This window comes from Blennius ocellaris (genome assembly GCF_963422515.1).
Source record: "Blennius ocellaris genome assembly, chromosome: 23".
Taxonomy (NCBI): domain Eukaryota; kingdom Metazoa; phylum Chordata; class Actinopteri; order Blenniiformes; family Blenniidae; genus Blennius; species Blennius ocellaris.
In genome coordinates this window covers 14296124-14310404 of record NC_137672.1, presented here as the reverse complement: position 1 = coordinate 14310404, position 14281 = coordinate 14296124, and the positions used below count along the sequence as shown (strand labels likewise).

General features: G+C 42.8%; 1 protein-coding gene across 1 annotated transcript in view; it reads left to right on the top strand.

The window, feature by feature from the left end:
- Positions 1 to 14281, top strand: part of pcxb (pyruvate carboxylase b) — a 303687-nt gene that overhangs the window by 187845 nt on the left and 101561 nt on the right. The gene's annotated exons all lie outside the window — the stretch shown is intronic.

Below are 14281 nucleotides of genomic sequence, written 5' to 3'. Positions count from 1 at the left end.
TGCCCGAGCACAATGTAGCTCTTTGTACAGCGACACAGACAAGGCGGCCATGAGAAATCATGCACAAGAGTCTGCCTGAAGATCACCACTTTGTGGCTATGTGGTGGTAAGGTATAGAAATGACTCATTGCCACTAATTGGCATGCATAATAGTTGTAATACCAACTGTAACCTAGATACGGAGAGTGACAAGGATTGTTGAAAACAGTCACAGCCGTGACAAGAGTCAGGCTGCTTAGTCAGAGACATGCACAGAGGATAGGAACTGTTGTATATGAAGCAACAGAGAAACTAGGGATTCAGTGCATGTACAAGTGTTACACACTTTGAGTAACAACCAGACAACACAACTGTATATTGTGCTGACTTTACAGGTTGATGCAAATTGCTGTAATCTTTCTATGTGAAAGAAGAAGGGGGGGTTTACATAATAGAGGCAGTGTAAGTGTAAAAAAAAAAAAAAAAAAAATGCAATTTGCCCTTCACTACTACAATAGTGTGTTTTGGTTTAGTTCGAAAATGTTATTGTTACATTAGAAGAGGTTGGAGTAGCCCATTGTTGAACTGTTTGCTCTATATTAAAATCTACCGCCAGAATGATTATTCATTTCATCTCAGGCAGCTTAATGTTCTCACATATAGGACAGGGGAATAAAATAAGCAGTACCCTTTAAAAATGATGGGAATATATTACATGTGGATCACTCTATGCTCCATTGAATGGTATCATTACTTCATATCAGGCATTTCTCTTTGAAACATGATGTTTGGACCAAACGTTAAGCCAGCCGTGTGTCACTAATGAAAAGTGATGCATTTTCTATAACTGCGTTTTATATTTCTACTGCTGTCGCATTTATATGTAAAACTGAGGGTTTTTTTCCCCATTCAGCTGCATTTTGTTTGCATTTTTTGCTTAAATGTTTGTTTTTAGTATCTTGAATGTGCATCAGGTAGGACACACTCTGGACTTTAAACATGCTAAATAGAACCATTGTCTTCAGATGTGTCGTCATAATTGATGGTCAGGTGGAAGTCCAGTGGAGTTTTCTGGTTAGTTTTTGAATTTATGAATATATCTACCAACATCCAAACGCCTCTTCTTGTGGAGAGACTCACCACACCATCCCGTGGTATTCTGAAAAGTTGGTTCGCTTGCAAACATATGAAAAATTATCCCTGTGTGCAAACATGTGTTTTTACGAATTCCACAAAACTGCTCTTCCTTCCTTAAAAAAAAAACGTGTTCTTGTTTCATAGCGGTGTACCTTTATCATTATAAGGTATTCGTGTTTCTGTTGGTAGATTTATACAGCCGCGGTGACTGGCAGAAATTCTGCACCTTTTTTCAAACCAAGTCTAAGAATGCAACACCCACTCCTGCATGGCAGTGGCACTACGGATAGTTATTTCCTTATGTCTACTGTCATCATTTTCAGAAAGGGGTGGGGGGGAGGCTTACAGCAGTAGGGGGTGAGGGTAGGCGCGTAGGGGGACAAAGTCACAGAAGCCTGCAGTGACAGCCAGTCCCCAGGGCAGTCGATGTTGGAAGTGTTGGCGCTCCTGAGCTCCTGAGCTCCTGCAGAGGCTCGCATAATAAAATGTGAAACTATTTCAGCAAAGTGAAATGGCACTTAAATAAAAATGTGTGTGCTTTGCGGTGGTTCCTTGAGAAGCCATGGTGCTGTAGTTTGAGCAGGGGGCACTTTAGCCCAGGCTTACCCTGTACTTTGCTAATGCATGCTGGTCTGACAGCTTACTTTACACGCAGCATGCTGAATGTCAGCACGCTCACGCACTCTCCTGTTGCACGTCCTGTGTGTCTCCCACTCCTTCATTTGACCTTTGCATTTCTTATTTATCCTCTCTCCCTCCTTCACCCCGTCCCTGCTCTTTTCTACTTGCACATTCCTACTCATGCCATAGCGCTCGCTGTCTCTTTCTTGTTTTCTTTCCATTCATCTTTAATTTTCTGGCTTCTCGTTGTTGCTTTTGAAAGCCTTAACATCACTCTGTGTCATTCCTACACTATAACCCCGCACCTCTATATTACCTTCTTCGCTCTATTTTGCAATTGTTGTCTTTTGCGTTCCTTCTTTCTGCCTGAAGTGTTCTTTCCCATTTTTTTAGTTGGTTTTTTTTAATCTTTCTCTCACTTGTCTTTCCATCCTTGCTCACCTTCCATCTTATAACCTTTTCTCCCTGTGGCTGCTCTGTAAATTTCTGCATTTTCTTTCTTTATGTCTCATTCCCTCGCTTTCTTTATTTCCGTCTTGTCTGCCCTTGAGGCAACCTGACGACGACAATGTTATCAGTCACAGCTCGACCCTACCACTTTCTCCCCACTCTTATTTTCCCTCCTCCTGCTCCACCACTCCACCCTGGCTTCAGTCTTTTCATCCAATCTCCCTATCGTTGGCTGACTGCGCCACCCCCTGCGCCTCCTTGCCTCGTCTGCTCCTATTTTGAGCCGCGAACTCGTACAAACACCCCCTCAGAATTTAGACGCCGCAAATAATTTTGTAGCGTTCCGTGCCTGCTTGTCTCTAAGGCGCTCACTTCCTTTCCGTCTTTCCCTTACTCTCGCACGTCTTCTCCTCCGTTTCTGCTCCTCCCCTCTTCCTCGCCCTTCCCACAGATTTCTTTTTTATGCAGCTCCCTCTCCTTTTCATCTCTTTCTCTCCCCCTATTAGTGAGGAGATCTCATTTGCAACCAGAGCAGTGCAGTATCGAAGCTTTCTGACACACAAAGTTGGATGTAACTGATCCGTTCACTTGCTGATCGATCTGACCCAGAGAGATGGATCGCGCCCTGCCCCATTCACTTATGCTCATCCATTTGCTCTCCCTTCTCCTGCAATCACTTTATATATGCATTATTTCCATCATATATCTCGTCTTTTCTACTTAAGCGTGGTAATCATACTGTATGAGTAATTGATGTTTGCAGGTGCATAAAATATGGGTCTGGACAGTTGCTTTGTTCTGCCAGGTTTTCTTTGGCACAGTATGTTCAGGTTTGTGCTGGGATGTAAGCTTCAGTTTTCTTACTTTATGTACAAGAAATATATACATTACACCACTATCTGACACATGATGGCTTTTTTCATTTTCTTTTCTCGCGTTGATGTCATGGGGTGGCACAGCGGTGTAGCGTTTATGAATACAGCCTCATAGCGAGATTGGCACCAATGTTAGTCCAGATGGAGGTTTTTTTTTTTTTTTTTTTCTTTTTTTTAGGTGTTTGCATGTGGAGTCTGCATCTTTTTCTTCCACAGTCCAGAAACATGTGTTTAAGGATAGGCCTCAAGGAAAGGCCAAAACAATAGCTTATTGGACAAAATGCCCAGTTGATGTTTTTTTTATTCTGTTTTTTTCTGATGCTCAGTTGTTGACGGACGGATAAATATTTCAGTTTATGAAAAGGGATGAAATATTAAAAGCCACCCTTCACAAGTCCCTCAAGCTCAAGGTTGTATCTTTAGGAGACTTGTTTACGTGATCAACAGTCTAAAACCAAACGGTGGAAACCACGGTATGCTTCAGAGAGGAGCAGCAGATATCTTCACAACCGTGGCGCATGTTTGACACTGATGATAAATTGCTCAATTATTCAGCTATAAATGATAGCACTATGTCCTACGCTTTGACTTATCACCTCATGATAAGCCTGTCAGACTGTTCGCTAAATATTCTTTAATTTTTCAGACTCATAAAAGGATTCATGCTTGGTCATTGGCATATTTTAAATTTTTTTTCGAAGGAAATCCGTTCGATTTCGATAATTTTTTTCACAAATTTTACCTGCCTCAATCTACAATTCCCTCCTTGCAGATCAATACGTTCTTATATTACACATTGCACTGATGCAGCATAAAAGCGGAGCACAGTAGATGAGGATAACCTTTATTGTGCACTCTGACCATGTCTGACCACTGGATACTAAACGTCTAGTGTATGGTTGGAGACAGTACTTCCTACCATGCTTATCTGGCATGTTTGTGTTCCTGTTTGTGATTTAATGTGACATTTTTCCACACTTAGAAGGCCTTCACTTGCTCTTAAGAGTCTGCTGCTGAATTTGCAATAAGTCAGGAAAACACACACGCGCCCGCGCACACACACGTCCCTTGCTCGCCTGCTAACACGAAGCACTCTGTTTCACAGTAATGCAGAAATGCCAAAAGCCCTTTGCTATCAAGCCGGTTTAACACTTTTTGAGTGGGAAAGTATGAAAGCCTGTAAAACTTTGATTATCGAGACTCAAGTCTCGAAGGGGAGTTAAAAGCAGTTAACAAAGTGGATGAGACAATGAGACGGAATCATTTGAAAGATTAGTAAATGTGTATTTTCACAAAGTGTTTGTGCTTTGAGCCCTTAAACGTGTGCTTTGTATCTGTGTCCTTGGTTGTGTGGGGGTTTTTTTGTGTGTGTTTGTGTTTTGTGTTATGCCCGTTTTATTTTGGAAAATCTTCTGCCTCACCACCCTGTGTGAACTTGTAACCCTTCGGAGAGAGCAAAATGTCTGAACATGAGCTGAAAGCATTTGTGGAAGGAACTCCTCATGAGCACCAGTGTTAGAGCAGGACTAAAACCCAACCTCATCCCAACTTTCCTTTTTAACACCCACTAATGCCCCAGGAGAGTGCAGCTTCAGTCAATGGGGCCGAGCCAAGCAAAATATGTTCCTCCTAATATCCTCAAAACAATGGCTTTGCATTAATGCGTTTTTCTGTGGTACATTTGAACCCCAACCAGACCAATGCTATTAAGAGAAGTTTTGTGTCGGAAAGCCCTGCTGTGTCTGGTTTGGAAGTTTCTTTGCGTTTCCCCTGCAAGACCTATTCCACTTTAAGGTTTAATTTCCTATTCTGTCCCAGTTTGTAATCCTTCTGTGCATCATTATAAATGTCAGGCCCTCTTAAATGCCAGCCACTATTAATAATGTCAATAAACTTGTGTGCATGTGCGTCTTTGCATGTATTCACCCAAATCTGCATGGTGTCGTGTGCATTTGTGGTTCCACTCGGGCACTTGCAAATGCCATTAGCTCATAATCGACTTAAATCGACTTAGGGGATGTTGCAGTGTTTATAAACAAGCGGATTTGTATTAGCTCTCAAAAGCCAGTTATCACAAGCACAGTAATCCACAGATCTGATTGGACTGTGAATAGGTGTGCCGCAAAGCTGCGCAAAAAAAACAACCCAAAAAACAACACTGACATCTCGGCATTGCACTGTCATGAAAAGGTTAATGCTTGGCACTGAGGTGTTGACAGCTGGAGGTAGAAATGAACTCAACTTGCAGGAAGAAACATCCTTTGGCTATCGATGCGGTTCGCGGACGTGCACTGGGGCTCTGCTGCATTGTTTGATATCAAAATACAACACAAGATCCACTGGCGCCAATTCATGCATCAAATATAGACAGCAGCCTTTCAAATGCACAGCAATTCTTTCAATCGCACTGATGCTTTCCAGCATGCACTCTTACTCATAATCCAGGCCCTTGATATTAGGTGAGCAGTTGCACACAGAAACAACCGCGAGCATAGCAAAACAGTCTTCCCACACAATCATAATTATAGGGAGGGCGACACATAGACACACATACTCTCTCTCTCTAGGCAAGGAACAAAAGAACGCCCACATTGCCTCTTCTTGCGGCAGTCGTGTGTACTGTAAGCCCACTCATCCTTTTGATACTATCATTCTCCTGTCATCCCTCTGTCGTAGTCTGTCCTCTTGAGTCAGTCGGGATGTACAGAAAGCATAGGCAGCAGAGGCAACGGTGTGGTGGAGGGAAATGGAAGCAAACGTAACATGCAAGGCAAGACTTAACAGCATGAAACGGCAAAGGGGAGAGACTGAGAGAAAAAAAAATGAAGAGAAAATGGGAGAAGAGTGCATAAGATGGAGGAGAGCAGGGTTTAAGATCGGAGGAAAATGAAGGCGACAGTGTGAAGAGGCGAGGACGTGGCGAGTGGAAGGGAGAGAGCAGGATCATTGGAAGACAGAAGGAACAAGGGATGAAGAGTCAGCGCGTATGAATGCGTGTCGTTAAGCGGATGGGCAGAGAAATATGTAAAGGCGATAAACAGGTGAAGGCCGTCATCCATCATTGTCAGAGAGAGGGATGAGGGAAGGGAAGAGTGGATTTGATTAGGGGAAAGGGAGAGCTGTGGTTAAAATGAGTTTGTGAGGCATCGCCGGGGTGATGGTGGGAGGAGCAGCGAGGCATCAGGGAGAGGAGAGAAGCTTGGATGAAAGATGGGTGTGGGAGGTGATGTGGTATGTGGTAACGAGAGGGAGGAGGAGGAGGAGGAGGAGGACCCATGCTACCGGTCAGGAGAATGACATTTCAATTATGAAGGGTTAGCTGGAGACATTTGGCATGGCTTCCATATTCAACCATCACTATGCACGATATTGTCTTTGGCATTAGACGCAATCTGATGCTGTCGTCACGGGACTCACTGTAATTAGTCACTGAATGCAATTAGATGGAACTGATTTTTACAGAATAAATCAACTATAAGCTGATGATGATTTAAATTTTTATTACCCACAAGGTTTGCAGAGGGAAGAAACTTGAAGTTTTCAGTAGTATGTGCAACACAAGCATTTGTATGTGAAAGTCGAGCGATACGGAATGCTGTGAATATATTGTTTCTGTCTTGGAATTAATCTACTTTCCATCTCTCCCTTCATTTGTTTATCCCACTTTATCCAACTTAAGGTCATTGGGAAAATGGTCACCAGTCCATCACAGAGCAAACACATACACACAGTCACATTCACAGTTTGAATTACCAGTTGTTGGACTGTTGGGGGAAAACAAATGGACCACCAGCAGAAAAGCAATGAACACAATTGAACTCTCACTGGGATATTCTCACTATTCAGTGAGAGCAACTGCACCAGCAAACCTTTCTAATTAAATTTTTACTGCACTCACCAAATGTCAGCCTGTAGTACTGCCATCTATAGAGACATCATGTTTTAGGCTGACCAGAATGTTGGTGTATTTAATACATGTGGGAGATGTCTGGTGTTTCTGATGTAAACTCTATGTAAGTTTAGGGCTAGAAAGGCCATTTACAGACGAATAACCTCCTTGTTTCTGTCCGCCGAGGCTCTGTGGCTGTAGAATTTGGCTTTTAGTGTGTAGTGTGAAGATCGGGGACACAGAAAGCACATAATCCTCGTGTTTCTGTCAAGTGTGGGCCTCTCCAGAAAGAAAAGAAGAAGAACTGCAAAAAGGCAGTCATTAAGTGCCTTATGTGTGCTTCTTTTTCACTTCGTACATTCATCAGGGGATTTATTTTTTTATTATTTTCCCCAGCCATATAGATGATAGTGGGTACTGATAGAGAGAGCTTTACAGAGCCCTTGAGGTAAATAGCAGCAGCAAAAAATGTGAAATGTGAAATCAGAGAAAAGAAGTGAAGTGTATTCTCTTTAAAATAAAATGACTGCAGTCTCCTCACAGCAGGGCTCCAAAATAATACAGTTCTTTTGAAATACCGCACTCAACTAATTCCTCCCAAACCTCTCAATAGTGTTTCAGGGAGAGCATAAAAGGTTGTTTTTTTTGTGGGATGAGCAGGAGTCTGTGTAGCATGTATATGTACACTTGTATGCAAGACTTCTGCAGGACTCTCCCAAATCTAAGTGAAATTCTTTCTACTTGGAATATTTTGATGATTTTCTTTCAATTGTTGGAATTTTTATAGTTTTGTACGTCTGGAATGTTCCCCAAGTCCGTATCGGTTTGGGAATGAAGTAACGTCATAAAATTTTTTTGAAAATTGTATCTCCATGACAGCCCGGTTTGATTTTGCAATTTTTTTTCCACCCCGAGCAGTCTGAAAATCGAGCAGTGCTCCTCTAGTGTAGCAAATGTAGGGACACGGGCATTTCGACACCAAGATTGTACAGCGCTTTTGGCTGCAGCACCTTATCTAAAGTGAGAAGTTCTTAAAAGTATCTCTAATCTTTAAAAATGGCAACAGTTAAAAGAAGGCGAGCCACTCCACTTGCTCTCTGCTCACACTGTTTAGAGTAAAAACATAATGTGACTGGTGGAGGCTTTGAAGTGCCACACTGCACATCAGCCCTTCGTAGATAAGCAACCACGTCTCTAATGGACTTGGAACGCCTCGTTAAGAATTGGAACTATAAGGAAGTCCGAAAAATCTATTACCTGGGATTTCTTACAATTGGGCTTGTTCCAGAGACAGTGGCTCTCCCTCCCTCCCTCCCCCCCTCCCTTTCTCCCTCTAATGTGTGAAAGACTTGAATGCAAGAAGTGCCAGATAGTGTGAAAACCAGGAGGCGGCTTCAACCCACTGTTCTGATTTACCACAGGCTGTGAGTTGGTGAACCATGAAGACGCCGGACAAGAAAATCTCAAGCAGCGAACCATGGCAATAAGTAGGCCTTGCTCTCGTCCGCCTTATGAGCCGGGCGGGATTTTGTGCTTGATGTCACCGCTCACATCTCGTCACCTCTGCTGTGTGCAGTCTGTGGCCCCTGGCACCCCACCCACTTGTATCAAGTCACATGGGGCCTTCGCATATGAAGCAAGGACGTCGGAGAGACGGCCGTTGTACTTCTTTGCTAATGCGTCTATAAAAGCATCTGTAGTAATAATACTCAGCTGGGTATAAGTGAAGGCTTCACTGGATTTCCTGCCGCAGTGTCGGAAGTAGATTGCTGAGTAAATTAAACTCTATATTAGCCTTACAGCGACAGTGTCAACAGTCGAAGTTTGATTTTCATTTTAAAAAGCAAATGTGAAGCTTCGAACTCGAGTCATCCTTACTACTTACTATTTTCTCTGTCTGCAGCTGTCCAAAAAAAAAAAGCTTCCAATTTATTTTGTTTTTTCTTACCCCAGCTGAATTATTACCAGAATGATCACTACTCCACTGGAAAAAAAAAAATATATACAGCAGCCTTCAACAGCTTTTTTTTTACATTGTCCCTCGTCTGCTAACTTAGACACACTTTCTTTTATTTAAAAGTGTGTCTCCGCGTGACTTGCTGTGGTATTAACACTGTTTAGATTTTTAAACAAGTGGCAGCCAATATTGAGCTCCATGCTGCGGTTTGATAATATTGTCTCCTTCTCTTGCGGAGCCCACACAACTGTGACGCTTGTGGGGATTTCATTTTCTGGGAGGTAAATTGAATTGTTCAACAACAGAGGTGACTGTGATTTTCCTTGGCACTTCACTGGCACAGAGTGACGCAGAGTGGTCTTGTCATGATCTGTTATGCTCTTTTAAATATTTCAGCGTGTCCTATACGTGCACTGTATGTACTTCACCGTCAGTCTGTGTTTGTGGGCACACGTGTGGAGGCATGTTGGTGTTTTTTTTTTCCCCTGCACAATCGGTTCCCTTCCCCGCGTAATACGTCAATGTCACTCTGGCCGCAAAGTAGGAGTTCGGCGCTATCGGTTTTGAACATCCTTTTGTAAACAGTGAAGGTAGTTTCATTCTATATATCTGTAGCGGTTCTCCAGATGGATACAGTTGGGCAGCCAAAATCACAGGGACAGCCGAGTAAATGAAAGACATGGAGTGCTGAACGGCTCAGTAATACTGCTCTACCAGGGTTCCTTTTCTACTTGGAGTGGAATCATTTTTCATTGGTGGATATCTGTCATAGTGCTGCCAGAGAGGCAGCTCGGTACTTCTGTTTTGATGCTCTCTTACACCAGACGGCAATAGCAGAGTTGCATCTGATTAAATTGCATAGTCACTTGACTTAAGACAGAGGTCCAATCAAAGCTCGCAATTAATAGTTTGCAGACATTGTTTTTGCCACATGTTTATCATTTGAGGCAGATTCCAATTTGTGCTGGATACAAACTGCATTACCATCCTTTTCGTGCGTGCGGTTCTTTCTTTTTCAGCTTTTGCTTTCATTAGATCACAAAAGGGTAAAGTCGGTGGGGTCAGGGAGGGAAAGTTCAGAGCCAAGGAGCACCGAGGTGATTGATCATTGCACCTTGGCAATGTTTGGAGCCTCGCGAAAGACAGGTTGTAAAAGAAATGTCAACCGAGGCAACAGAGATCTCCTGACTTTATTTCCAATATAGTGACTCAATTATGTCTCTTTTTAAGGCTGTGGAAGACCTTTTTCAGAGTGACAGGAGGCTTTACAACCGCTACTGCTTGTAAAAACAAGAAAACTGAAGTTTTGGAACACATGCCTGGAGTTTTTCTATCCATGCTATATCTTGCCACCTTGGACACATTCATGGCTTTCCCATTCTGCTCTACTTTCTCCAGCAACCAGTTCATTTTGTGTCTAATTCAAAAATGTAATATGTTTGAGTCTAGCATCCTTTGAGTCACGCGTGTAATTTGATGCTCGAAGATTTATGAGAATTCTTGTGAATGATTGGTTTTCTGTGCTTGCCGTCATCAACGGGCCACTGAAGTTAACCTCTTCGAATTCTTCTTATTCTGATGCTCCTTTTCTTCACAAATTCACTGTCTTCAACTCCACGATATGAACATTGGGATGCTTAACTTTTACGCCACAGTCCCTGACATGCTCCTGTAGACATTCCCTCTGCCCGTCCCGAAACCCTGCCTCCGATGGCTGACTTTATGCCTGTGCACCTGTGCCCAATTTACACGGCCGAGGCTAATCGACAACAGAAACTTGCAAATCCACCACACAGGCGACACACAAACGCACAACTTCCGAGCCTCCAGCACCGACCACCCAGTCAGAAGAGCCTGCGGTGCCGATTATGTGGAAGACGATTGGATACAGCTTGACAAAAAGGACTGTTGTGTGCGCATGTGTGTTTGTGGCAAGTAATGGTTTGATGATTCAGCAGGGTTCCCTGCTATTGATGGGGAATTCCTGAGTTAGAGAACAATTACCCAATCAACAGTCTGCATCCTGAACAGTAGGTCCATGACATGGCAACCAGGCCTGTGAATCATGGTGATGAATGTATTGATTGAACCTATACTCACATGTATCCACACTTGTATTCAGACTGACCTCTGCTTTTCTTTCTCTTGCATATTTTTTTGCCATGTGATTTTCTTCAATGCTCTTTTGCCAGTCATCTATTTATGGCTATGTGTGTGTCAAAGGAATGCAGCATATGTGCAGAACACACAGTAAGGACAGGCATGGGTTGTAGGAGTAACACAATTGTGCTTGAGCGACATGTCGTGTGGAGACGCAAACAATTCTCCCTGATTTCTCGGTTGGGGCTTTGTTAATATCAGATATGTTTGATCAGAGGCCACTCTCAGCCATAACAAATCACAACTTGCACTGACAAACAAAGAGCCCCCCCCCCCCCACATTTTCTGATGTGTGACACTAATAAAGGCAAAACGATGCTGTGCAGCAATGAGCCTGCCGCGGAAAGTGTTTTCCCAGGGGTTTGTTGATTACTGCGGCTCATATTCTGATGCCCAATGTCACTTATGCAGGCTGAAACACTCCACACAGTCTCGTTAGACTTGGTGTTTGCAGACGAGGTACAAGCCTGTTTCTTCTGACAGTCGTCACCCACGCACTGCTCTGCATCATGATTCACTGGAGCGTCTACAACCCACTGCATCTGTTTAGGGTGTTTGTAGTGCAGACGAACACATGTGAGCTTGTAAATGCGCTGCCTGCTTGGATGCTAGTAAACTCTCGTCAGGAAAGGTGTTGCCGGTGTGTTAACATGACTTGCCGTATGAGAAACTGTTTTTTTCAAACATGTTTTCAATTTTCGTTTCGTTGTTGATATGTGCAGTATCGATTTGACCGTCCTCAACACTGCATTATCCAACTTTGGGTCATGGGACTAGATCTTCTCCCACTATGGGTGATGGCAGGTTGCTTCACCAGTCTGCACACAAAACAACAAAAGTATTTGTCGTTTTTGTCTCAAGGAGCTCAAGCTTTCAATGGCACTTTCTTTGCTCACTTCTCAGTCTTAACTTCTTTTAAACTCTAAAATCAATCATTCAATCACAGAGAAGTAGTGCCAACAACACCCCAGCCAGTGGACCTGAGATATTGAGGAGCACATTTGATTTGTCTCGGTGTGGTGTAGTGCTGGAACGATCAGCAGCCATTTATCAAGCAGGCATGCCAAGCAGCTTGAGCTCCCAGATTTTATTGGGAGGCATTTTTCACCGGTCTTGGACTTTTTCCTCCTCTTTTTTTTTTTTTTTTTAAACACCAAACAATTGATAAAGGAGTTTTTAACTGAGTCATTACGTCTTTCATTTTCAGCTTGTTGGAGAAAAGTTCTGATGGGATTGAACACATCAAAGTTCTGTGCGAGCGTAAATCCGTCCCCGCCCCGATCTCCACGGGGGTTTTTTTTTTCTTCTGCAAAGCAGGATTAGCAAGTTAGCCAGATAAGTTTAAAAGTACTTTGTGAACATTTTTGCCGGCAATTCTCAGGATGCATAACTAAATCATATTCCATCAACCTGTTATTCAAATATGGTTTTTCAGATTCAGACCAGTATTATCTGGAGCGTGAAATAATTGTCCAGGTATGTGTTTGGCGTCCTTATCTCGAGTTGTGAATTCCCTTGCTGGGCCTGTGGGATCAATTCTAGTTGTATCTGCCTCCATCTTTTTTTTTTTAATTGTATTCTTTTAATTCCTCCTTTAGTTCCTGCTCTCATTCTCCAATCCTCCCAATTGAGTGACACACTGGCATTAGCATTAGGCTCTCTCTGCCGTTCCTCCCCACTCCTCTATAAACATATAAAATTAAATAAATCCCCCCCCCCCCCCCCTCAAACCATCCCTCCGTCTGTCTCCAGTGGTTGCCGTGGTTACGGTTTGTTCTGCTCATCAGGCGCCTGCTGTGCCTAAACAGACTGTCAACAGTTTAATTACTCATCCCTCCATCATTTACTTCTCGACTACACATTTTCTTGTTGCTTCTACGTCTTGCTGAGGAGCCTTTCACTGACTCTTTAATGCTCCTTTAATGCTTTGCTGCTTAAATGTCTACATTTTTCTCACTCCTCATATGTCTTTTTTTTTTTCTTTTTCTGGTCCACACAGTTTGACATCAACGACTTCTTCCTCGACTAATAAATCTAATTACTCGCCGTTTTATCATTGAGCCTCAACACTATTTTCACTTCGTTCTTAGCTCTGTTTTTCTATTCACCTTTTGCTTTTCCCTCTGCGAGCCAGTGCTTTATTGGTGTAGTTTTTCTTTGCAGACAATGTTATTCCGCTATTCCCTTATCCCTGCTCTCTCTTATCATCCACCTCTCAAGTGTCATCGCTTGCCGTTTCATTCTTCATTACTCAGTCTCTTGCATCCTCCGAGTGTTCCTCCCTATCTTAACCAGTCAGTTCTGTAATTACTCCTCTTCATCACACTATCGTTCCATACCTCTCTGTCCGTCAGACGCCACTTTGTTCTGCAGCTGTTGACAATGGCCTGATGTCTCATCCTTTGATCCTCCCACTATTTTTATTTTATTTTATATTTGTCATTCATTCATCCATCCATTTATCCGTCAAGTGCAGTTCTCCTGACGAGCGCCTGCGTTTCACTTGTTCTAGGGTTTCTCTACTCCGACTTCTCTCCTTGATTGAAAGCTGGTGAAATGGGGACGGTGTGTGACATTCGCCGTCTATCGTCAATCATCACCCTTGATGTCGGTCTTCGTCTCATTCATGCAGTCGTCCTTAATGCCAGCAGCTAACACACTTCATTCCTACTCCTTTTGAACGCTTACTTCATCTGCCCCTTTCATCTCATCTCTGTTTTGTTGTTTTTTTTCCACTGCATCAATTAACAAATCAATATACTCATCCATGACCAACTGGAGCCAGGTATTGCTCACAACTACGCTCCAAGCTTTCCTTCAGCAATGTTCATTAGTTCTACTAATGATGACACAATGCAATTAGTGACTGTGGAGTGCTAAAGGCCTCAAACCTGAAAAGAAGCAACTGGTTCAGCCACACTTTGTCAGACAAATGCTCATACCAGGTATTTCACAAGTTAAAGTAATGGCACTGACCAACTATATCCATAACTACTTTAGTTGAGTTATGTGTGATCTGGGCAACACCTAATCTCTTTTAACCATGTTTTGATTGAATATGTCCAACATATAGTGTAAATAGTCCTTTCAAGGTCGCACTAATATGTAGATGTATTATTATTATTGTCCAAACATTGCTTTTCTTTTTATCGTGTTTAGATTATGTGATTCTTATTCAGTAGAATGTGATTGACTCCTGCCTCCCAGCAACAC